At 36.9% G+C, this 25,271-nt stretch overlaps 1 protein-coding gene across 3 annotated transcripts in view; it reads left to right on the top strand.

Moving 5' to 3' along the window:
- Positions 1–10,689: 10,689 nt before the first annotated feature.
- The window catches only part of LOC126176862 (uncharacterized), a 50,068-nt gene continuing 35,486 nt past the window's right edge, over positions 10,690–25,271 (top strand). For 2 of the 3 annotated variants that reach the window (XM_049924053.1, XM_049924051.1), the window contains exon 1: positions 10,690–10,810. The gene's annotated coding sequence lies outside the window, so the exon portion shown is untranslated. The remainder of the gene's footprint in view (positions 10,811–25,271) is intronic. The other variant, XM_049924052.1, reaches the window with a different exon arrangement.

The following is a 25,271-nucleotide window of genomic DNA, read 5'->3' as shown; positions in this document are numbered from 1 at the left end:
TTAAAGTAAGTTAAGAATGTAAAATGTGAGAGAAAAAGTATATGTGCATTGAAAATATTGCCCAGTAATTACTAAAATCAGAAATGTGGTAACATATGTTAGAAAAATTAGACAAATTTTGATTATAATAATTTAATTTTATTCCTTAAGTGATTAAAAAGCTAGTATAATTTGAAACATATTGGCCAATAAAGTAGTGTTTTGACTTGAGCAGCTGCTTTCACTCATTTTCACACTAGTGAATGTGGTTATAATAATTTAATTTTATTCCTTTAGTGATTAAAATGTTAGTATAATTTGAAACATATTGGCCAGTGAAGTTGTATTTTGACTTGAGCAGCTGCTTTCACTCATTTTCACACTACTGAATGTGAAACTTTGGTTGTTCACTCTATAATGTCAGGAAAGTGTGTACAGTTTTGTAATAGCAGATGAATTCTGAAGTCTAGTGATCCCTTTGTTCTGTTCATTGACTATGTTTTTTGTCCATCTCACAGTAATTTATTGTACTGAATTTTTGAAGGACAACAAGTGCTCTAACTATGGCAAGCAAAACATTACTTATTTTCCACTGTAAGCTGCAGCCTTTTAGTACCACCGTAAAATGACTAAGCCTCTTCCCCAATTTCAAGTTCTAGTGTGCCTTTGTTGGTTACAGCAGTGAGAATAAACATTGCTGTAGCCATGTAGTGTAACTCAGTGTTTTGTGAGGTTTAGATGGGGAAACAGATCTTTTAAAAGAAGCATGCCTTAATCTTGCCAATTTCCAGGAAAGAAGAGAATGTGTTGTGGGACAGACAGAGAGAGAAACAGGAAAGCCACAAAATATTCTCCATCTCTGTGTAAAATGCATCACACATTCTTCTTAGTTTGTGCACACCATTATTGTATAATGAGTATCAAAGACGTAGATGAAAAGGGGGGGGGGGGTTCCAGGGAGCCTGGACCGCTCTAATTTGCAGTGAAGTAAAACTGAAAAATATTTCGATTTTTAGTAATATGACAAAAAAGGGTTATGCACTATCTGCAGTCAGCAAGGCCAATGATAAAGGTAAACTATCTGTACATCTATCGCCCATGCCTATTTTAGCCAAGACAAATTGTTATCTTGCTTGACCTTAGTTGCTTTGTTAATTAGTTCAGTTCTCACTTGCAGTTGAATTTAATGTAAGTGCTACTGTTTATTGCTTTTGTGCTGTGTGCTATTGTGATAGTTTCTAATTATTGATAAGTTTGTAACAAGAAAGAAGAGGAAAACTGATTTTGATTCATTCGCTAGTGTTATGGTAAATTAAAAATATAGACATACAACTATAACAGCCCAATTAGCTATCTATAGCAGTGTAATGTTAGCACTGGATTCGTTATTTGACAGCTGGAAGAACTTTGGGGTTGCAATATTTCAGCATTCCACACACAGCAGAGTGGTAGATGTCATTACAAGTAACATTAAATTAAAATCAGTGCTTAAAAATACACCTGAATTTGCCTGTGTCACCCAAATATTGCGTGATTTAAAAAAATCACCCAAACAGTGGTGGTTGCACTTCGTAAAAAAAAAAGTAAAATAAAATAAAATGCTAAAGGTTCTACATTTAATTGCCCAAATCGCAATATTTATTTATGCTCTTGTAATAATTCAATAGCTGAAGTCAGCAATTCCATGCACAATTAAATCTTAAAATACGCATGCACTCATGCACTATCAAATGACTACACATGAATTAAAGGAAAACATACCATTTTAGAATTCAGTCTTTTGTTATGATTCATTTTATTTCATAACAGTGTACAACAACAAGTTTTTCCAAATTCTCCACCATCTTTGGGTAGCTTTGTGTGTTGAGCTGCTGAAGTAGCAGTTCCTGGATTCAGGAGGCAAGGTAGTTTGAATACATTTACTGGCAACCTTGAAAATGGATTTCAGTGGTTTCCTGTTTTCAATTTAGGCACATGCTGGAGTTGGTCCCTTACTGTGGGTCACACCCATTCCTTTCTGAATATCTTTCTTTCCTGACAGATTCCAGTTCCCTTAAAGATGTAGCTCCTCTGCTTAAATGAAAAGAGCTTCATCAAAGGTGAGCCAAGCACCACTTCAGATACTCCCAGCACTATAAGCTATGTGACAAATAAATAATAATACAAATTCTCGTGATTTAGGCTCATGCATTCATATACTGGGACATTCTTTAATGTGGAAAACGACCTTTCTTACAATGCAAGAAGTGAAAGATGCATACGTAAATGAGGAAATTTGGAAATTTGTAAGGCTGAATAATTCCAGATCTTTTGCAGTTTTGCCACTGTAAATTGTTCTAGCATCTCTGTTGAACAGATACATCATTACTCCAAAGCCCCTGTTGGTAATAATCATGGCATCCCAAAAAGTTAGCACTCATCCATTCCTGATCTCTTCCCAAGCTCAGATCCAGACTGAAAGATGTAGAATGTAAAATGACCTTGCAGTGTGAAGAGAAATTGGGGCGTGACTGCTACTTAGTAGTTTCCCAAATACAGCACTCTTAAGTAACTGAGGTGACAAAAGTTAAGGAATATCTCCTAACACCCTCTTTTTGCCGAGATTATTGCAGCAACTCGATGTGGCATGAACTCAACAAGTCATTGGAAGTCCCGTGAAGAAATATTGAGCCATGCTGCCTCTATAGCCATCCATAATTGCGAAAGTGTTGCCAGTTCAAGATTTTGTGCACAAACTGACCTCTCCGTTATGTCCCATAAATATTCGAAGGGATTCATGTCGGCCAATCTGGGTGGCCAAACATTTGCTCAAATTATCCAGAAAGCTCTTCAAACCAATTGCAAACAATTGTGGCCAAGTGACATGTTGCATTGTCAGCCATAAAAATTCCATCGTTGTTTGAGAACATGAAGTCCATGAATGGCTGCAAATGGTCTCAAAGTAGCTGAACATAACCATTTATAGTGAAGGATAGGTTCATCTGGACCAGAGGACCCAGTCTATTCTGTGTAAACACAACCCACACCATTATGGAGCTACCACCGGCGTGCACAGCACATTGTTGACAATGTGGGTCCATGGCTTTGTGGAGTGTGCGCCACACTTGAACCCTACCATCAGCCCTTACCAAATTAAACTGGGACTCATCTGACAAGACCTCAGTTTTCCAGTTGTCTAGGGACCAACTGAAATGTTCATGATACTAGGAAATGTGCTGCAGGCGATGTCATAGTGTTAGCAAAGGCATTCGTGTTATTCGTCTGGTGCCATAGCCCCTTAACGCCAAGTGTCATCACTCTGTCCTAATGGATACATTGGTCGTATGTTCCACATTGATTCCTGTGGTTGTTTCACACAGTGTTGCTTGTCTGTTAGCACTGAGAACTCTATGCAAATGCTGCTGCTCTCAGTTGTTGAGTGAAGGCCATCAGCAACTGCGTTGTCCCTGATGAGAGGTAATGCTTGAAATTTGGTATTCTTGGCACACACTTGACACAGGTAATTCCTCTCATGTGGCCATAATCATGTTGGAAACCTTTTCACATGAATCACCTGAGTACAAATGAAAGGTTGGCTAATATACTGCCCTTTTGTACCTTGTGTCCCTGATGTTACCACCATCTGTGTAAGTGCATATCACTATCCCATAACTTTTGTCACCTCAGTGTATCTCTGCTTGGTGAAAAATCCGAGATCACTGACGAATGAAATGGTTGGTTGATCTTAATGGAAATTTTCATACATAAAAAAAGCCCTCTTTAACAAATCAGACCCCCACCCCTTCTTTCACAAAATACTGGCTACGTCCTTGTGAGTATAGAATCTCTTGTAGTTAAAGAAAGTAATAATATTGTTTTCATTTTTCTTTGCCTTTTTGTTTTGAAAGTTACTTAGAAATGGGTACATTTTCTCTCAAATATTTTTTCACCAATATCGTAATGTTCTCTAAGCTTATAACTTACCTCCCTAACTACATTCCTACTGAAACCATGTTTATGTTCTAGATTCTCTATGCCCCCCCCCCCCCACCCTCCACACCTTTCATCTATGTCTGTCCTCATTCTCACAACAGATGAACCCCTTTCAGCCTGGCACGTAAGTGACCTGCCTTATCTTCCAAACCTTTCCAAATCAGTCCCTCGGACCACTGCGTATGCAGTCAATGCAAAACCTGAGCCTGAAGGAAGCAGAAAGATTGCCCAAGTTAGCTAGCAGCTAATGGAGTTGAAGAGATGAGAAGAGTAGGAACACAGTAGAGCAAGACGCGGCACAAACAAATAATGCTCCAGTGCCACTTCTGGGAAGTCTTTAGCTGATATACTAACAACAACTAGTGATTCTAGCACATGTCAGGAATGCTCAAAGGAAGATACTGGCCTCTGTGTCTCAAAGTATAGGCCTTGCACAATGATAAGCAATGCTGGTATATGATGTGGCAGCTTACAGCAATCTTTATCAGCATAACCCCAGGGAACAGGGTGCAGCTAGGCCGGAAAGTGTTTGTGACACAAAGGGCCACTTTATTCAACAAAAGCTGAAATGGTCACTGACACAAACTGGTGGCTTGAGCATTGGGGCTTCACTTATGGCAGGGGATGCCACAAGTGCACTATAAGACTGGAGGTACACTTGAGTGTCAGACTGTCACTCAGAGGGACTCCATGTCAGTTGAGCCTTGGGCAGACCTAGAGTTTGCTCTTGCTTCTGCCACTCAATACTTTGCGTCATGTGTCTTCTCCAAGCAAATTTTGTTCTTGTACTGAGCCAGCTCTTGTCCTTCAACCATTTGCGTATGCGATCATTAAAAGTAGCCAGTTGGCGTTTTGTGTTGTTGTTTGTGCGTCCAGATTTTCTTGACAGAGTTTCCTAATTCAGAAAATATTCAATTAGACAGTACCACTTGACAGGTAGTTGGGCAGACTTTCTCTGATCTAATGTGAAGCAACATCTAACTGCTTGCTGAGTGCATCAATTTCTTTGCAAAGATGGAACTAATAGCTCCAAAATGTAGGATAGTTTCTCATATTTTTATGTATCTATCAATAGGCCTAAGAATGTTCTCACTTGAAGATAAGTATTGGCCAACCATTCTATCTCATAATTTATTGTTTTCTCAAGTGATTTGTCCTCTTGACATTTGAATACTTAAAATAAAAAGGAAGAGGTAGGTGGCAGGAATATGGCACAGAGAAAGAATGCTCAGGTGTAAATGGAGATACAGAAGAAATTTTCTTTGTGGTCCCTGTGGGAGAAATATATGGGGAAAGGGGGGACTGAACCCTAGATTCTTCACGTAGTAGTGATTCTTGAAACTTCATAAGCAGATCAATAAATGGTCATTTCCATGGGATACTAAATTCACCTACATTTGTCATTTAGTCATTCAGTGGTAACAAATTTGACAGTAAAAAAATATGCCAATCATTCAGTAAGAGTAGTGGGTACCTTTCATTTGCCTTATGTCCAAAGCCCACACTTGAGATAAATATTTTAGACCACCTGGCTACATAGAGATACTATATTTTTGAGAATATTATCAAACAGAGGGAGGGGTTAGCAACCATGACTCTGAAACTTCCTGGCAGATTAAAACTGTGTGCCCGACCGAGACTCGCACTCGGGACCTTTGCCTTTCGCGGGCAAGTGCTCTAGTGATAGAGCACTTGCCCGCGAAAGGCAAAGGTCCCGAGTTCGAGTCTCGGTCGGGCACACAGTTTTAATCTGCCAGGAAGTTTCATATCAGCGCACACTCCGCTGCAGAGTGAAAATCTCATTCTGGAAACCATGACTCTATTAAAGTGATATTGAAGACAAATAGTTTATCAACAAGTCTATGAGAGTATTTGTGTTTCGTAGTAATTGGTGATCACAAACCTGCTTAACAGTTGAACTAAGAATATTTAGTTTAAATTTAACAAATGTATATGAGCTGACACATCAGATTGAGCAGCAAAATCTTGAAACTTAACTATGTTTGGCAGAACAGTTAACTGCACTGAATACTTTTAAGTCTAGATATGCAACATCTAGCTGAAAGCCTTGGAAATTCACTAGATGCAGACCCGTTCAAAAATGCTGATTTAGGCAACACCCAAAATCATCTATGATTCAATAAAAGTTTATCATGCCAAATTAAATTTAAACCTAATTATGTTTTCCTTTGAGACAAGGAAGCTTGAGCTATATCAGATGTGGTGGTGCCCTGCAAATTGGGCATAAAAATTCTGTTGTAACCAAGTTTGCATGTCCATCTAACACAGATTACTCAACAAACTGTTAACAATTCCCTAGATTTCCAGTGTCCAAGTTCATTTTGTGAACCAGCTGCAATTCTCACAGTATCGGTGAAATTAAATAGCCTTATAACTTCTATGTGATTCATTAACATGGCCCATCCACTGCTGAAGTTACTGTTAAACACATGCTGACTACCACAGGAACCCTCAACTGTCAGTTCTACAAAACCAACCCACCAACTGCTCCTACCACATGGCTAATTACCATCGGGGTCCCACACTAATTTCTCTACTTGCCACCGCTCCCTGCTCCCCTGGCTTTCTATTCCTCTACAGACTCATCTCCCTGGCCTCTGACATCATAAATTGGTGTCAGAATGTGTCTCACAAGTACAGTGCAAATTATTCATAATTTCCACAATACATCATGTGCTTATCAATGAAACAAGAAAGATGTACATCGATAACAGAATATTCATAAGTGTTTGGTGTTGTTCCCCGAAAGAAAATTATCTCTTATTTCTGATCATGGATTAAGATTTGTATAATTCATTATCATTTTCTCCTAATTTGCATATTTAATTCTATCACAAATAATCATCAACATACCTATGTAAATATGAGTCAGTTTCATCTTATGACCTAGAATTACACTGTTAATGCAATCCCAGAATGGCACGTCATGTGTGTCAGTCTCTATCTTACCTCTAAGTGTCAGTAAACTAATCAATTCTTTTATTCTATTACCTCACACTATCACACCTATGTCAGGTATCGCATGTTAATTCTGTGCAGCTAACCTGATTGCCCTTAACAAGAGCTAATCAATGACACCTTGTTTGTCACAATCAGATTGATATCAGTGAAGACATAAATTTTACACATGTCAATGCACTTCATGTAACGTGACATTTGCATCATTTGTTCCAGGAAAAAAAAAAATAAATAAAATAAAATAAAGTAAAGCCAGGTTAAATTAATTATGTTCTTTTACTCTCTTCATGGTAGTATACATGCATATTATTTATTTTATCTGCCACCTATAGTTATGTAGCCCCTCTGTGTGAATATTTTCCCTCATCTGCCATTCTATTCCAAACTCAGAACAGAGGCCATTTCCGGCCCCCAGAATGCTCATCTCCAGAGGTCTTTTCTTTACATTATTCCTATAGTCTGCGAGTGTTACCTGCCTTCTAACCACAGCAGCACTCCGTCCTACTGAGCTCTCATGCCACGCACTAGAAATATCACCTCTTTACAGAAATAGTCCATGCCAAAATCCAGCAACTTACATGTAGAAAAAGTTGTGGTTCATTAACTGTACATGAATAATACTTTAGATAAATATATTCCAAGTAAGGTAGTAAACAATGGCAAAGACACACCTTGTCTTAACAGAAACATTTGCAGAATGATGTGTGAAAAAGAGAGATTTTTATATTCTTGCTGGAAAAGAGAATATAAGGAAACTGATAGAGCAAACTTATTGGCAACTGTGAATGCATAAGAAGGGTTACGCATGGAGCCATCAGTTTACACTGTTATACCATGACGAAATATCTGTCACAAAACGCTAAACGATTCTGGTCCTAAGGAAATTCAATTAAGCGATTGAAACCTTCGATCCAATCTATCATATTTCAAACTGGTGTGGAAACAGATGGCAACAGCCAGAAATCACAAATTCAAAATTGTGCATTCAACTTAAAAATGGATGAACTAAGCTCTCTCAGTTTAAAAGCAATTAAACTTACTCAAAGCCAATCAGGCCCCTGACAGAATTCCAATGAGATTTTATGTTAAGTACTTTGCAGAATCAGCCCCTCTCCTTGTTCACACTCATTGAGAACCTCTCAAGCGGTGAATAGTGCCACATGATTGGAAAAGGGCCTAATTCTCTCTAGTTTATAGTAGTGGCAGAACTACAGATGAATGACCTCAACGTTTGAACCTTCTTTCAAAAAATCAGCAAGGATTCAGGAAAAACTACTTGTGTGAATTACAGCTTACTTTGTCCTTCTTCTTGTTTGACATGATAGCTGGCAAACAGTAGATGCAGGTGAACAGTTGGATTCAATGGTTCTAGATTTCTGTAAGGCATTCGATACTGCACTACATTGTCAATTGATAAGATATGGCCATGTAGGGTAGTTTCACAAATATGTGATTGGCTCAAAGAACTTTCGATTTTCATAGACTACCCCAATATCATACTGGACAGTGAATGTTCTACAGAAGTGTAATTAACATCAGGTGTGCCCCAAGGAAGCATAATTGGATTGCTTATGACTTCAGTATACATATTCAGTATATCAGATAAGATAAGAAGCATTCTTCAATTACCCAATGACAATGCTGTTACCTACATGCAAGTAACGTTCTTAAGTATTGTAAAGGAAAGCAAAGCAAAGCAGCTTAAACAGTGTTTGTACTTAGTGTACTATTTCTTTTTCTTCTCTCATTAGCACTTACCCCATTTAGGATGGGCTCCTCGGTACTCAAATTTTGGCATTTTATTTTATTTAACCTTTTGCCAGATACCGACAACCACTCTTTCCTTCTCATCCCATCCAGTAAGCCTCCCCTGAGATGGAATTCATGGCAACTTTTCCATAACTCTCCTTATTTCCTAAACCTCTCCATTCCTTTTCCTTCATCCCTCTTGCTTTTCTTTCAACCATTCTGTCAGATGAAGGAACCACTAATTCCGAAAGCTTGTGCATTTCCATATCTTTTATATGTGTTTTCTTCTGCTGCTGGTGAGTAGCATTTTTACCTATCCATATTATACTGTAACAGAGTAATAAATTTTAATTTTAATAATCAACAGCCTTGATTATTAAAATTAATATTTATACAGTTGCTGATAGGGCCATGAAATGTTGACGATATTTAAGTAATATATATGCTTATGAAGCTGAAATTGGAATCTCTTGAAGAAAGGTAGGTGACGTTCTCACAAATGCCTGTGGGATAAATTTCAAGAACTGCAATTCAAAGAAGAATGCCATGGTACATGCTTTGAAGAAGACTGTAACTTCAATAGGTGAGCTGTTATTTTCAACTTTCCATGTATGTGTTTGTCTACTAATCAGTACATCCATTATATAATGAGTACTTGACTTTTTTCTTGTAGAAGGTAAGTTACCTACAGTACATTTTTATTTGTAATGAAATGCCAAAAGTAACAGTGATATAGTGTGATGTATTCAGCATGTAAGTTTAAGTGTAATTACCTATGATATTTTTTCAATTTCAAAGGGCTGGAGCCAAACTGATATTATTGAGCACTGTTTTCAGAGGTTATGAACACATTGTTGTGCTTTAATTTATTACAAAATTGAATTGGTTTATATTGCTACATAAATTCAGATTTCCCATTGCCAGAAGTTGTCATCATTTTATTTCCAAACTAGTAATATATTACCATTTGTATCAGTTTGTATTAAGGGTTACCTTGATTTTTTTTCTACTCCATCTGTTTCCTCTGATCTCTGCACAGATGGTTTCAAACAGAAATTAGAATTTTGAGTGTTACGTGGTTTTTCCATTGAATATTAAGGTTACTGTATAATTCCTGTTTGTAACCATCACTACTTTTCCTGTTGAAATGCTAGGGATCTACACAGAAGTTTGACAGTCAAATGCAGACTACAAAACATGTAATTCTTTTTTCACTGTACTTAATTATTTTTATTAATTACACCTATCTTAATCATTTAAACTCATTATTGTTACTTATGTTAGTACATATGCAGGAACAACGAAATGAGCAAAGAGAAGGAAACACATGCTATTTTTCTTGAATCCTGAAACAAATAAAAATGCACCTGATACACAGTTTACTTTATAAGAGCAGTTGCTGAGTGCCTGAAGTTTGTTGGTGTTATGTACACCAGGATTCAAAATTGTTTTATGGAGCCCCCAGTCATCGTCATTTCTTCAAAAGTTGTGAGTATAGATATGTGTGGGGCGAGGGCAAGGTGGGTGGGGATTGGGGTGGGGATGGAGGTTGGGGTGGAGGTGGTGGTGATGGTGGGGGGGGGGGGGGAGGGGGAGACAGAATGATACGATAAGTGATTTGAAGTATGACAAGAAGTATTAGTCACTTAAGTGAGTGGTACAAAAGAGAATGAGATATTATGGAGGCTAAAACTTTCTTTTCTCTTTACAGCACAAAAGTTTTGAGAAATCTTTTTTTCCTTCCTAAGCACCAAATGGTGTACTTTATTTCCAACATTTACTTACAAAAAAGAATATTTCATCTTGGCATTCTTTGTATGCTGGGTTGTGAAATAATTCTATTAATCTGTGGAACTTGAGTAGCTATTGAGGATAAATGACAAATTGCCATTTGTCAGAAGATATTCTTCCCATCACTGTGAGGCACATACGGCAAGGCTTAACAGTACTAAAGATTTCAGGATGTTTTGATGTTGTCATGGATACTGGCACAGTGATCAATGGTCCTCTCCATTGATTAGTTCACCTGATACACATGAGGAGGCATTCCTGTGTTGTATCATTCAGCTGAGTCGCTTCACGGTATGCACTACATTGTCATATCCACTGCAGTTTATAATTCTCCTCATTGGTAAGGTTTTTCTTTACATTGCATGTCCAGTTTATCACTATACAGTTATGAATTTATGCTTTAACACGAAGTTTCTTTAAATATGAGGTTTTGGTAGGAATTGCTTTGCTACCATACATACATTTTTGTATACTTATTTTCAATGAATCTGACCTTTCTGAAAAATTATGCTTGTCCTGTAAGTGTTACAATGAAATCCTGTAGTGATGATATTGGTATTACAGAAATGATTTTAGAAAAATCCAGAGAATGATGCATATACTTGCAACACATTCATTTTATTTTTAATTTTGCAATATTTACTATGAAAATTCAGAGCCATCTTTGTTTCTGGTAATCTGTAGATCATGTTAGAAGTCCCGAAATTACCAAACTCCAATTTCAGACAATATGATTCTACAAAACTTTTGTTAATGAAAATCAATAGAAACGCTTGCTGTTTGTAGAATTGTCTGCTCTTTTGAAAGAGTATGATAATTTCAGCGCTAATTTAATTTACACATTTAGTATACTGACTTTCACATTTGAACAAAGGTTGACTTGCTTCCTCAGTAAGATCAGTTGCATGTCTCGTGATTTGTAGATAAAGAGTTGCAAAACTAGAGGAGACACCAAAGTCCAGTCCAGACACTCATGCTGTTCAACTATTAGTATCCATAAAGTAACAATATTATGAGAAGGAAGTTGCTACTCACCATATAGTGGAGATGCTGATTCACAGATAGACACAACAAAAACACTCTATCTTTGCCTATCTGCGTCTCAGCATCTCCACAATTTGGTGACTAGCAACTTTCCTTCTCATATACTGTTAAATTCCATCCTGGATTATTTATAAAGTAATTAATTTTAAGGAGCACTTCGTATGGGTGGGCTGACCATTATCCACAGAGCAGACATTGTAGTGTACGAGTCACTGTTTGCAGCCCTCTAGACTTTAATGCGTTATGAGTCGTATAACAACAATTTGACTGCTAGCAGACAATATTGACTAGAAGTCTTTACTGGCACTTGATCTTTACACAAACTGGTCACGTTGCTTATATACTATAAGATACAGAAGCACTCAGCTCTGGGCTAAGATTGCTGCCAAGGTTTGGCACTGTTCACATATCTCATCAAACTTTTCTAACCATAACAAGCTTGTGTGTTATAGGTACATTTTTCAGAGACTGTACTGCTACAAGGAAATTCCTGCAACTTCAGTATTCCAACCCAGGTGAAAGAATGTAGTGGATTGAGAGAACTCAAGCCAACTTCTATGGACACACCTTGCCACATGATACTTGGCTGCATAAACAGTAACATGAAGCTTGCAAACACAACTGCTTCTACTATTTTTTATTTCAGTACAGTAAACTGTGAAATTTTAGAAACCAAAAGTAATGTGGGAGTGTCTGAAGAGAACTTTAATAACAACATATGGGGTATAGTAGTGTTATCAGAAGTATTGATACAAAATGAATACCCCGTACTAAACATAATTAAACTTCATATTTATTACAAGGGAATAAAGCAGAAAAGAACTTTAGTTACCGAATACAGGAAAACTAATTATACTAATGTTGAATGAATCTTTCCACAACAGAAAGACTTGTTTGAAAAGTAAACAAAAAGTATACCTCTGAAATCATCCAAGTTTGTTGACAAATGTGCTCACATTCTGACAAAGAGGTAGAAGACCTCTGTAATGAATTGGAGAAATAGATAAACAGCAGCAGACTGCTCTACAAGATGATAATGCAGGATTTTAAAAGAAATTAAGACAACACTAGAGAATGATTCTACCCCATGACATTACAGGTGCAGTACTAAATATAACGGATCCTTTACGTTAGTAGAGTTTGCTAAGAACAAAATCTCGGTTTGAATCTCATTCTTCAAGAAAAAAAAAAATTGACTCACCAAGGTCCAATCAGAACTAATGATGGAATGGGCTGTTATTGATAAGAGCACCAAGAAACTAGGTGGAACTTGTATTGAGTTGACTTCACATTTTTTGAGTTATGATGGCAAATGGGGTGGTAAGTGATGCACAATCATTCCAAGATTTCTTTAAATGTTTGTGCAGTTCAAGATATGAACCAATGCAGATTATTAGTAATGATAATAATAACACTCGAAACATATTGTGTTTTAAATGTCTGAAGTCATTTTGAGGGCTGAGAGGAAAAATGTGAAACAATCAAAACTAGATGAAAAGTAATGCAAAAGCAGTAACAATTGTGTAAATGTTCTACTTGAGGAAAACTATAGATCAGTCAACCATATGTGTAATGTACAAGATATTCGCTAATGTCATTACCAGTAGCACAGAAAAAATGTTGGATTTTAATTTACAAAAGAAAATGCTGGCTTCAGAAGACATATGTAACCATGTTAATGGAAGAGATAGACAGGGGAGGTCCATTGAGTTTTTCCAAGAGATAAAGAAAAGAAATAATATGATGTAAGAATAGGTGGGAAGATGACAATATGCAAGAACAACATGGATGTTTGTGTTTGAAGACTGGAAGGCATTTGCAGCAGCCTCTGGCCTCTGTTTCATTTCTTTTGTGTTAGTCCTTGTACATGAAACATGTTGGCGGAGTGCAAGAACATGTCTATAGTGACCTGCTAGTCAACTGTCAATGAGTTGATTGAGAAATTTGAAACTTTGAAACTTGTCACAACATAAGGACAGACCACTTAGAACCACATAATAATAATAATAATAATTTTATTGTCTTTAAGCCATTACAGCAATAGACAAAGTCATACACATAATACAATACAGCACATGCTATAAAAGAACAGAATTGTTAATAACGTTACAGTTTAATATCACAGGTCATGAAATCCTTTATATTGTAGAATGGGTTTACAACTAACTAGTCATAAAGTGTTTGTTTGTATTGTTGCTCTGGTAAATTTTATATAGCTTGTGGAAGTTTGTTAAATAATTTGTGGCCCATAAGTTCATAACTGTTAACTGATTTTGACAGTCTGTGGTAGGGTGTATAGATACAGCTGTTTGTCCTAGTGTTGTAACAATATATATTTGCCCTGCGTTTTACTTTAGGTAAGTTCTTTTTGTGTAGATTAAAACATAATAAATATATAGGTTTATAACTGTCATGATTTTTTGTTGAGTAAGCAAAGGTTTACAATGAGCCTTGTATGGTGAGCCTGTAATTATTCTAATAGCTTTCTTTAGCAGCAATAGTATATCATGCACACAAGTGGAGTTTCCCCAAAAAATACCATAGGATATGATGATTTGGAAAAATGAGTAGTAAGATACTCTAACATAAGTTTTAGGTACACAGTGCATTAATCACCTTAACAAATAGATTACCCTAGACAATTTACCACTAATATACATAATATGTGGATTCCAAGAAAGTTTATCATCCAAATATACCGCCAAAAATTTAACACACCTAGGATCATCTGATGGAAACTTGGCTTTTAAACTGAATACCATCTGCTGGGTTTTGCTTTCATTAAGCAAGAATCCATTTGCTTTAAACCAGAGTGAAGCTTGCTCAATTGTCTCTGTAACACATGTTTTAAGGCTATTAAGATCACTACTGCTGTTCAGAAACATTGTATCATCAGCATAGAATGCTGTTCTGGATTTAATAAATGATGGCAGGTCATTTATCATTATTAGGAAAAGGAAAGGGCCCAGCACAGATCCCTGCGGAACACCTACCTTAACTTGTTCTATACTGGACATTTCTTTCCCAACACAGACTGCTTGCTTACAGTTTTGTAAATATGATCTTAATAGCTTAAGGCTGTTACCTTTAACACCATAAAAGTCCTTTTTTTCGAGTAGTAGTGTATGTTCTACACAGTCAAAGGCTTTGCTTAGGTCACAAAAAGTCACTTGAGCAAAGCACTTATCTTCAAATACAATGTAACATCGTAACTAATTAACTTAAATGGATAACTCAGAGTACAAAAAATTCTAGTGCCAGGAATAGGAAACTCCACAGTGAACTGAAATATAAAAACAGGTTCTTCATTACAAAGCTATATTTAGAAAAGTTGGTAGGGCAGCCAAGCAACTGGCAAATAATAAGTTCATTGTACAAGATAAAAATAAAACAAAAACAGTGTGGTCTGTTGTCAAATCAGAGTTAGATGTTAGAGTTGGTAGTAATGAAATATCTAAGATTAAAGTTAGATGATAGCTTTATTGTAAACCCCAGTTGTCTTCACAAGGCTGTTTGCTCTCATTCCAGTGCTCTCACCAAAGTAAATTCCCTCCCAGTACTTGCGATTGTACATGAGTGTTCCACGAGACAGTCAACACTTCAGACCATTCAGTTGCTGCGGCAGGCCCTGAATGCATATGCCATTTTGAATAACTTAGTCTTTTCCCTGTCCTATCTTTTCATCATTCTGGTTAAGAAATTTGCAATCATCAATGGTAAGAGATTATAATTTTTGCATCTCCCATCTCATTTCCCATTATTTCACTCTCAGCGGTTGGTACTGACATTTTTAATATTACCTTCTTACTTTCATTACAGTAATGGTTAATTACAGGATGTAAACATACACCAAGATGGTATGAGTGAGAAGGAGGTTACATGAGAAAAAGAATTTAAAAAAAGACCAATATGAGAACTAAAATGAGTTATTTGCAGCTGCTAGGAAGATTGGTAATAGCCTGATATGAGTCCAAATTTAGTCAAATAAAAAAACAGCACTTTGTAGAAACTTCTGAATGTATTCAGAATTTATAGATATCTGCAGAACCTTTTTAAGGAATGACATTTGTAAGAAATTATTTTCCTATATCTGTATTCTGATAAATCATTCATGTATAAATCCATATTAAAATATAAGGACTGATAAAAAAGAAACTAGATTGTTCACATTAATAAGGAACAGTCTGTGTAGCATATCAGCACATGACTACTTCTGATCTCAACTTTAGTGAATTGTGGCTTATTTGTCTCATAATGTACATAATCTAAATCATTTGATACAGGTTCAGGAGACACATCAAACTGCCGTAAAATTTCACCATAAGCACAGAACAGCTGATGTTAACAAACATAATAATAATAATAATAATAATAATAATAATACAATTTTGTTATATGTACATACAATAAAATCTACCCCTTAATTACCCCTTGCTCAAATTATCATTTCATCCTCAATGGATTCTTCTATTGAATAACAGAATTTCTCCAACAGAATATGTTTAAAATTTCTGACTTTCATGTTAAATATGTTTTTGCCCATTAACTTGTCATATATTGTCATCCCCTAATACTGTGGCATCCGTGCATATAATTTCAACTGGTGCTTGGGTAGCATAACATTATTTTTATTTCTTGTATTTTATGTGTGGTTGAAATGATTCTCCTCAAACAATTTTTGTCTGCTGTGTAGGAAGATTATAATTTCGTAAATTTATATGTAGGGAACAAATAGGATTTGCAGTTTCTGAAATAATGGGTGACAAGACTCTGCTGTGCAGTACACATGTATCTGACAATTTTCTTTTGCAGTTTCAGCATTCGAGACACATACTTGGATTTCCCCAGAAAATGATGCCATATCTAACAACAAATTCAAAATAACTATGATAAGCAACTTTTGTGTACTCAAGTGAATGGAATTTGCTAGTATTTGCATTGCAAATACAAAAGTACATTGTTCATTTGATATGAAGTCAATATGAGTATTTCATCTTAAGTTCTTGTCCACGTTTAGTCCCAGGAATTTGACTGTATCAACTTCTTTCATAAGTTGATTGTTATGTTGTATTTTAGGTTTCACATGTTTTGAATGTTTGATTTCGAAATGCACCGTATAAGTTTTTGCAATGTTCAGTTTCAACTCATTTAACTGGAACCAGTTTTCTAAGGTGTCCAGTGTGCTTATGATAGAGCTCAGAATTTTTTCTGCATCGTCATCTTCAATTGAAACAGAAGTATCGTCTGCAAACTGAACTGATGGGGAATTTATTTTTATGGGTAAGATATTTACATAGAATAGTAGCAGGATTGGCCCCAAAATGGAGCCTCAAGATATGCCCTGTGATACTGTACTCCATTTAGAATCATAATTCCATGCATCTGAGATGATAGTTACCCTTTGTTTTCTATTGTGTAAGTATCATGTGAGACAATTAAAAGCATTGTTCTTAATCCTGTATTTGTCTAATGTGTAGATAAGCAAGAGATGATTCATGGAATCAAATGCTTTAGTGAGATCATAGAAGATACCTGCAACTTTACTCCTCTGAGCCAATGATTTGTATATCTTTTCGGTAAAGTTATTCACTGCATCCAAAGTGTTTTTTCCTGGTTGATATCGAAACTGGTTTCTTATAATAATATTTTTTATAAAAAAAATTTCACAGCTATTTTCTCTAACACTAAAGAACCTTCTGAACAAGAAGTTGTAGCCCAATTCCAAAACTGAACATTAAGTGCTGGGGTAGTGATATGCTGTTCAAAAGTCTGTGTCAGCAATACTGTCTTGCACTGGGTGAGACAGAAGATGAAGCAGTAGTCCTATCTCATTTAGGATGACAGTGGCATGGATGTTAGTTTTTAAGTATACAAGTACTAAAAGAAGAAAAAAGCTACTCCAAATTCAAGATCAACATAAACCAAAGGTGCAGGGAATGATTCAGAAGTGACAATGGACAAACAGTGAAATTTCAGTGTCAGCTATTATAATCAGTGTCAATAAATGGGCTGTTGACATCAGTAGCTCAAAACTGAAGACTGACCCCACCCATAAGGAGGGAAGGAGAAGGGGAAGGAGTCGGTGAGGGCTTGAGCCTCATTCCTTTGGTTGTCACTTTTTAATAGAGCTAATAAACAAAGTAATGTTATGCACAACTTGACTTGAGAACATTAGTGCTTTACTAGCCTTGGTCCTTTTGGAGGTGATATGCCTTTGCCTTCCTCCAACCTCAGAACCGACTTACCTAGACTGTTTCGGGAGGGGGGGGGGGCGTAAGAGGGGGGGTCATGGATTTACGGTTCAGCATAAATCATTGCCAGACATAAAAATTCTAAGATAGTGTGGGGATCGAAGTTTGGACCTTTGGATTGTAGTATGGCACATACCTGCTGAGCATAGCAACAAAACAAAAATAAACAGAATATGTGTGGCTGTGGTACCACTCTACTTCATTCAAATGCACAGGGCAAGTCAATACACAGCTGATGAAACAGCTACCTGTATTTCACCACTGAGATAGGCATAAGCTCCCAGTCAACTGCAAGTCTCATTTTTCAGTGCACTTCCACTCCATTTCATTAACTTTACTAGCCAATATTTAGTATTTATGAACAAATGAGGCACTAACTTCATGGTTAATGCTCAAAATAACTATTTTTTTATACTTTGCAAGGTCAAAATTTAAAAATACATTGTTATTCAGAATTGGCAGCTGATGGCAAATTGTTTTGTGTTTCTATGATGATAAAAAGAAGAAATCTTATTGAAAAAGTGAATTCAGTCATGGATGACATAACTGAGAAACAGAATCAAACTGAACTCAATTTTCAAAACAATAATACTCTGAAGACAGAAATTTTAAGACCTACTTTATTTCTGCATCAACACAGGAGATGAATTTCTTGAAGATCACCAAATGAACACACACATGAAAATATGAATTTACCTATCACAGAGTCCAGAACAATATGATCAACATTTTTGAGTCTGAAAATAAAGAATTTGTGTTGTAGGCTGAAGAGGCACCTGAAATTAGTATCAAGGAGCAAATGTCTCTACATCTACATCTATACTTCGCAAGCCACCTGACGGTGTGTGGCGGATGGTACTTTGAGTACATCTATCAGTTCTCCCTTCTATTCCAGTCTCGTATTGTTCGTGGAAAGAAAGATTGTTGGTATGCCTTTGTGTGGGCACTAATCTCTCTGATTTTACCCTCATGGTCTCTTCACGAGATATACGTAGGAGGGAGCAATATACCTGCTTGACTCCTTGGTCAAGGTATGTTCTTGAAACTTCAACAAAAGCCCATACCGAGCTACTGAGCATCTCTCTTGCAGTCTTCCACTGGAATTTATCTATCATCTCCATAACACTTTTGTGATTACTAAATGATCCTGTAATGAAGTGCGCTGCTCTCCATTGGATCTTCTCTATCTCTTCTATCAACCCCATCTGGTACGGATTGCACACCGGTGAGCAGTATTCAAGCAGTGGGCGAACAAGTGTACTGTAACCTACTTCCTTTGTTTTTGGATTGCATTTCCTTAGGATTCTTCCAATGTATCTCAGTCTGGCATCTGCTTTACGGAAGATTAATTTTATACGGTCATTACATTTTAAATCACTTCTAATGCCTACTCCCAGATAATTTATGGAATTAACTGCTTCCAGTTGCTGACCTGCTATATTGTAGCTAAATAATAAAGGATCTTTCTTTCTATGTATTCGCAGCACATTACACTTGTCTACATTGAGATTCAATTGCCATTCCCTGCACCATGCGTCAATTCATTGCAGATCCTCCTGCATTTCAGTACAATTTTCCATTGTTACAACCTCTCGATATACTACAGCAATCTCTTGGAATAGGGTGTATTAAAGAAGATGCTGATGTTACGTGTACAATGAAAGAATAACTTATAGCTATTGTCAAGCTTCATAAATTTGATGCAGGAAGTAAAGAAGGTACTGTTCTGCAATTCACAGAAAAGGTAAGATTACAGATGACTAGGCTTACTGGCTTTAGTGTTCAATGGATGCTTTACAATGGCCGGTAAAATTCTTGGTATTCAAGAAAGTATCATGATAAATTTCCAGAAACTGTGCCTGTTCATTGTGCTTCCCATCAGTCACTTAATGGTCAATGATGTCGATAAGGTACCAGAAAATACAAATACAGTTGAAGTGATAAAATGAGTGATCAGATAATTTAAGGACAGCACTCTTAGAAAGATAAAACTTGCAACCCTTGTCTAAAAGATCTGAAAAATGCAAGTCTATATTACTGTTTTCTAAACATTTTATAATGATCAAGGAAACTATAAGTCATTTCTGTAGTTCATGGGGTGAAGCCAAAAAGTTATACACAAACTTTCCAGTAATGTATTGCAACATTCATTTGTGTGTCAAAATTATATCAAGATATTCCTCATGTCTGGAGGCAGATGCAAATAAATATGTATGTGGAGTGTGTCTCTCAGTCTACACACCACCATGTAGAAATAGGAACTTTTAGAGATTTTTTACAAACACAGAGTCAAATCAAAAGACAAATTTTATGATTTCCATGGAATAAAAAATACATATAATTTTTTGTCACTCATCATTCGGATGCTCAGAATTTTTGCATGACAAACTCATCATTTGAACATTCCTATGGCCACTCCACTTGATTATACTAAGTAAAGCTTTTTATTGCCTACCTATACTCTCTAGTTATGTCACTTGAATCATGATTTATAGACAACAATGGGACACCAGTGCAAGCAATTTTAAATCATCCCAGTGTTACTGAAAATATAAGCATAGGTATTTTCATCAAAGCTGTGAAGGCAATGGCTGAGATTTATGTCACAGGAAAAATCTAGAAGTAGAAGTTGTTATTTTTTATTGAGAAACAGAGCTGTGATGAAAAAGTGACCTCCTTTCAGAAACAACATTGGTAAGACGATTTGTTAAGATTAGATTAGATTAGAATTGGTTTAAATTATATGATAATTTGACCAACAGTGTGCACTGCTGAAATGTCATTTAGATCCCTCAGCTGAGTAAAGATGTAGATGAGTTGCACAGTTAGTTAAGAGAGAGAAAAAACACAAACAAAACCTTCACTTTGCTTTTTATGGAACTACAATACTAGATATCTGTGTGGAATTATCATTTCATGTCACAATATTTTCCTAAACTTGACAGTAACTTTAATTTTTTTGTTCATTCGTAGCTTCTACATAACAAAAAATAATTGATTTTAAATGTAGTTTTAACGTATCATCTAATATTTATTCTAAATTTCGATAGCACTCTTTATTATTTGCTGCAGCATTTGTTCTTTTTTGTATTTCATCTGAATAAATAAATTGAATAGATCAGAAATTTGGGTTTTTGATGTGATTGTGCATTCTAAAGTCATATTAGTTGTTTCATTACTAATTACCAAACAGTGTCCATTATGTTATATAAATTTCAGCATTTTCTACATTCCAGCCATGAATACATTAAAGATTTTCTTGCCTTGACTTAAAAGTAGTCAAATGGATATTGAAAGAAATATCAGTGGAAACAAAAGTGAAAGGTAAAGAATGCTGCTACACAGTACCCAGAAATCTTCAATAGTCCCAATCTGCTTTGTACTCGTTGATATATAATGAGTTAAAAAAGGTTAAAGCTATATATTTCAATTTTGTTTACAAAACAATTTACCACTTTCAGAATACTCTCTATTATACTAAATACATTTATTAAACCAGAGGTTCAATTTTAACAAACATTCTAATACTTATCTGTGGGGGTGACAGCCAATTTCTCTGTCATTTTTTTTTTCCTTGGCTGCTTCTCAACATCAAATTGGGTGTCCTTTCATGCCTCTCTTCATGCACTGAAACAAGAAGAAATTTTACAAAGCTGGGTCAGGCAACTAAGTTACATGGGAAAAGGGAGCCATATTGTTTTTGACCAACAACTGGGACATTGTGATGGCTGTGTGAACTGTTTGAAAAACCAGTATCCTGCCACAAGTTCAGTCTTTTTAGACCTTTACTGTTCTGCAATCATCTCAGAACCTCCAAATAAAAAAAAGCTGAGAGAGGGCCTGAGCTGGTGATGAAAATTCTAATTACACTATCAGCCTCACATCATAAAAAAGTACTGTCTTAATGTTTAACTTCTCTTGATGAATTTGTTTAGTATGAAATGACAGTGACACTTCCCATTAGCTTTCCACACTTCTAAACATCCCTAGGTCCACTGTTTCCAATGTGATAGTGAAGCGGAAATATGAAGGGACACATTAAAGCACAAAAGCATACAGGCTAACCTCGTCTGTTGACTGACAGAAACCCCCAACAGTTGAAGAGAGTCATAAGGTGTAATAGGCAGACATCTATATATACCATCATAGAGGAATTCCAAACTGCATCAGTATCCACTGCAAGTTCTATGACAGTTAGGAGGGAGGTGAGAAAACTTGGATTTCATGGTCAAGTGGCTGCTCATAAGCCACACATCATGCCAGTAAATGCCAAACGACACTTCACTTGGTGTAAGGAGCGTAAACATTGGATGATTGAACAGTGGAAAAACATTGTGTGGAGTGATGAAACATGGTACATAATGTGGCGATCCATTAGCAGGATGTGGGTATGGCGAATGCCCGGTGAACGTCATCTGCCAGCGAGTGTAGTGCCAACAGCAAAATTCAGAGATGGTGGTGTTATGGTGTGGTCATGTTTTTCATGGTGGGGGCTTGCACCCCTAGTTGTTTTGCATGGCACTAGAACAGCACAGGCCTACATTGATGTTTTAAGCACCTCCTTGCTTCCAACTGTTGAAGAGCAACTCAGGGACCATTGTTGAAGAGCAACTCGGCGATGACGATTGCATCTTTCAACACAATCGAGCTCCTGTTCATAATGCACGGCCTGCGGTGGAGTGGTCACACAACAATAACATCCCTGTAATGGCATGTACAGAGTCCTGACCTGAATCCTGTAGAACACCTTTGTGATGTTTTGGAAAGTCGACTTCATGCCAGGCCTCACTGACCAACATTGATACCTTTCCTCAGTGCAGTACTCCATGAAGAATGGGCTGCCATTCCCCAAGAAACCTTCCAGCACCTGGCTGAACGTATGCCTGCGTGAGTGGAAGCTGTCATCAAGGCTAAGGGTGGGTCAACACCATATTAAATTCCAGCATTACCGATGGAGGGTGCCAGGTGTCCTGATACTTTTGATCACATAGTGTATCATTACATTTGAGTTCTGAATATGTTCCAAGATTCTATAATAAATGGCTGTTAAGGATATTAGACAGCAGTTTTGTGAGACACTCCTGTTACCCTACGGGTGTGACCTGTGCTTTTATCAAACCATTGAACCTCGCTTTTTTTTTTTTTTTTTTTTTTTTTTTTTTTTTAAGTGATCTACAGTAGACTATGGATAAAAGAGGGGCTAACTATCCATGAATTCAGTACCGGATCTGATACATATTCCATTGGGTCCTTGAACTTTGTTAATTTTACCACTTTCAGTTTTTTCTCAACACCTCTGACAGTAATATCTACATCACTCATATTTGCAGTGGTGCAAGAATTAAATTGGGGCAATAACTGTGGATTTTCATTTGTAAAGGAATATTAGAAAACCAATTTCAGCATTTCTGCTTTTGCTTTGCTACCCTCACTTTCAATCACTGTCTTGTCCACGAGTGTCTTGCCCTGACTTTGTACCACATATACAACACATTTGATCATAATTTCTTGGGGGTTTTTGTGAGAGATCCTTTGATAATTTTCTGCTACAGCAGTCACATTTCCCTCTTGACAGATAAATGCATTTCATTCGGCATTTTCTTATCTCTACCCCCAATGCTCTTTTTCTTTAGATATTTCTGTACAATAATTATATCCCTCTAATCATGAACTGTTCCATTATGTACACATGTATAAAGTGCATGGTCAATTGTTCTTCCAAACCTGTCCCACAGTTCATCTATATCCTCCTCTCTCGAACTAAACAGTTTGGGTTCATTATTGAGGTGTGACACTAAAGTGCACGGTCAACTATTCTTCCAAACCTGATCCACAGTTCTTCTATGTGCTTCATTCTAGAATTAAATATTTCAAGCTCTTTATTGACACTGCTTCCTCTTTATATAGTTTGCTGAAAATAAAATCTGTAATTATTGTTGTTGCTATTGGCTCATGGTTAATGACATAAGTGTCTATCTGGATACCCCAAAGAAGTCAAGTCTATTTGTTGCTGTTAGATCCAGTATATTCCCACCATGAGTGTGCTTCCAAATAATCTGTTCTGGGTAGTTCTCAGAGAATGCATTTAGTGTAATGTTTCACAGGACATCTTGTCATGCCCACCACTTACAAAATTATAATTTGCCAGTTGATTGTTGGATGATTAAGCCCTCTCCAGTAGTGAACTCAGGTTTTCTCTAAAAAATTTTATCACACCTAGATATGAGTCTGGTGATTGATAGAAGGATCTGGTTTACATCCTCCCTTGATAATGAGTCTTGCCCAGTAAATCTCGGATATACCTTCATTGTATACCTTGGTGTATACCTTGGCAGATTTGAGTATCTTATTTACTGTGACAAATACACCACCTCCATTTTACCATTAGCCTCTCCTTTCAATACACACTTAAGGTTTCTCAAAAAATCTTACTGCTTTCAATTTTGGATTTTAATCAGCTTTTTGCTGCTGGTATTATGTGAGTTCACTGCTTTTTTAGGAGCAGTTCAAGCTCTGACACATTATAATGAATGTTTCAGCAGTTAATCATTAGGATTTTGAATACTCTCACCTGTAGGGGACATTTATTTGGTCCTTATACCGACATTTCTGGGCCCCCTACAGCTGTCGTTATCTGGACTGACTGACACACACACAAGGGGGGAGTGGTATCAGATATGTAGTGCACACCTGTCCCATTTAGGAGGACTCTACAGTTCTCAGTCCCTTGGTACAAGTCCAGGAAGTCATAGCTTAGCTAGACAGACACTATGTGATCAAAAGTATCCATACACCTGGCTGAATATGACTTACAAGTTCGTGGCACGCTCCACCGGTAATGCTGGAACTCAATATGGTGTTAGCCCACCCTTAGCCTTGATGGCAGCTTCCACTCTCACAGGTATATGTTCAGTCAGGTGCTGGAAGGTTCCTTGGGAATAGCAGACCATTCTTCATGGAGTGCTGCACTGAGGAGAGGTATCGATGTTGGGAGGTGAGGCCTGGCATGATGTCGGCGTTCCAAATCATCCCAAAGGCGTTCTATAGGATTCAGGTCAGGACTCTGCGCAGACCAGTCCATTACGGGGATGATATTGTCATGCAACCACTCTGCCACAGGCTGTGCATTATGAACAGGTGCTTGACCATGTTCAAAGATACAGTCACCATCCCCAAATCGCTCTTGAACAGTCGGAAGCAAGAAGGTACTTAAAACGTCAATTTAGGCCTCTGCTGTGATAGCACCATGCAAAACAACAAGGGGGTGGAAGCCCCCTCCATGAAAAATATGACCACACTATAACACCACCACCTCCAAATTTTACTGTTGGCACTACACACGCTGGCAGATGACGTTCACTGGGCATTCGCCATACCCACACCCTGCCATTAGATCGCCACATTGTGCACCATGATTCGTCACTCCACACAATGTTTTTCCACTTTAAATCATCCAATGTTTATGTTCCTTACACCAAGTAAGGTGTAGTTTGGTATTAACGGCGT

Source organism: Schistocerca cancellata, chromosome 3, assembly GCF_023864275.1.
Source record: "Schistocerca cancellata isolate TAMUIC-IGC-003103 chromosome 3, iqSchCanc2.1, whole genome shotgun sequence".
NCBI lineage: Eukaryota > Metazoa > Arthropoda > Insecta > Orthoptera > Acrididae > Schistocerca > Schistocerca cancellata.
The sequence above is the reverse complement of the archived record's forward strand: the minus strand, read 5'-3'. Positions and strand labels throughout refer to the sequence as shown.